Genomic DNA, 1,885 nt, shown 5'->3' on the forward strand with positions numbered 1-1,885 from the left:
ATGATGGGGCTACAGTCCCCCTCCCGCTGACCACCAATGATGGGGCTACAGTCCCCCTCCCGCTGACCACCAATGATGGGGCTACAGTCCCCCTCCCGCTGACCACCAATGATGGGGCTACAGTCCCCCTCCCGCTGACCACCAATGATGGGGCTACAGTCCCCCTCCCGCTGACCACCAATGATGGGGCTACAGTCCCCCTCCCGCTGACCACCAATGATGGGGCTACAGTCCCCCTCCCGCTGACCACCAATGATGGGGCTACAGTCCCCCTCCCGCTGACCACCAATGATGGGGCTACAGTCCCCCTCCCGCTGACCACCAATGATGGGGCTACAGTCCCCCTCCCGCTGACCACCTATGATGGGGCTACAGTCCTCCTCCCACTGATCACTTTGGGTCAGTTAAATCCTTGGCTGGTCCGACCCCGTGCACAGTCACAGACCCGGTGCCGAGCTTCCAGAATATATGATGCAGCGCAGCGGGCTCACATGATTGGTGCAGCAGGAAGAAGAAGAATCCGCACATTGTTAGAAGAGACAAGACGCTCCTTACTCTGTAATTTATCATCAGCGAGGCGCGACGGAGCCGATATCAAATGATGGACAGAGAGGGTCATGAAGAGTGGAACTCTGCGCCTCATAATACAACTAAGTCTCCCCCCCAAGCCGCCGCCTCTCCCCCCCAGAAAACATTTACACCTGCAATGTACTCGTTCCATGTACTGACACTGGTCACTGTAATGGCCCTGAACAGGAGCAAGGCACTACTTCTACAGCCCCCCCTCCCCCCCCTCTACAATCAGGTTATGTCACCCCTACATTATTATATAGATAATAGAGGGTTGGGGTGAATATCTTCCCAGATGGGCTCGGGGGATTAAAAAAAAAGGATTAAACTTTTTGATAGAGGAATGTGTGAGACATATACACACACACACACTTACAGGTCAAATACTATGTAACTCGAATAATTAGAATATCGTGCAAAAGTAATGGCAGTAAGTGCTGCAAAAGGGGCCCAAACCAAGTACTGAGTACATACGCATGCTGGTACTTCTCAGAGGTCCGATATTGTTCTATGTACAATCCGTGTTTTATTGATTGCATGTAATCTACTTTTTTGAGGTTGTGGATTTGGGGTTTTCATGAGCTGTGCGCCATAATCATCACAATGATGACACATCACGGCTTGAACTATCTTGCTTTGCATGTAATGAGTCTCTCTCATATATTAGTTTCACCGCATAAGTTGCATTAGTGAAATAAATGAACTTTGCACCATATTCTAATTATTCGAGTTTCACCTGTATATTCAGTTTTGGTGTTTAGCTTTATATTATATGTACTTTATGAAGTGACTCCGGACACCAGGAACCGGGCCCGACCGGCTGGCCGCGCCACAAGTCCCCTCTGTTGTCACTGTACACACGCAGAGCTGACACTCCAAACACGAGGCCGAGCGGGATGTTGTAGTAAACATGAACTTCTCCTCCCAACTCACAGCAAACAAGGTACAAGACATCCCGAGATAACTGCGCCATATACCATAGAGAGGTACACCCATCCCCAATAACCGTGCCTCATACCATAGAGAGGTACACCCATCCCCAATAACCGTGCCATATACCATAGAGAGGTACACCAGACATCCCCCGATATACCATAGAGAGGTACACCAGACATCCCCCGATAACCGCGCCATATACCATAGAGAGGTACACCCATCCCCAATAACCGTGCCACATACCATAGAGAGGTACACCAGACATCCCCCGATATACCATAGAGAGGTACACCAGACATCCCCCGATAACCGCGCCATATACCATAGAGAGGTACACCCATCCCCAATAACCGTGCCACATACCATAGAGAGGTACACC

The 1,885-nt window shown here is 50.3% G+C and overlaps 1 protein-coding gene across 1 annotated transcript in view; it reads right to left on the reverse strand.

Annotated features, from left to right (window-relative positions):
* Positions 1-1,885, reverse strand: part of ATP6V0B (ATPase H+ transporting V0 subunit b) — a 20,480-nt gene that overhangs the window by 10,821 nt on the left and 7,774 nt on the right. The gene's annotated exons all lie outside the window — the stretch shown is intronic.

The sequence above is a fragment of the Nanorana parkeri genome, unplaced genomic scaffold (assembly GCF_000935625.1).
Source record: "Nanorana parkeri isolate BGI_ZX_2015 unplaced genomic scaffold, ASM93562v1 scaffold2724, whole genome shotgun sequence".
Taxonomy (NCBI): domain Eukaryota; kingdom Metazoa; phylum Chordata; class Amphibia; order Anura; family Dicroglossidae; genus Nanorana; species Nanorana parkeri.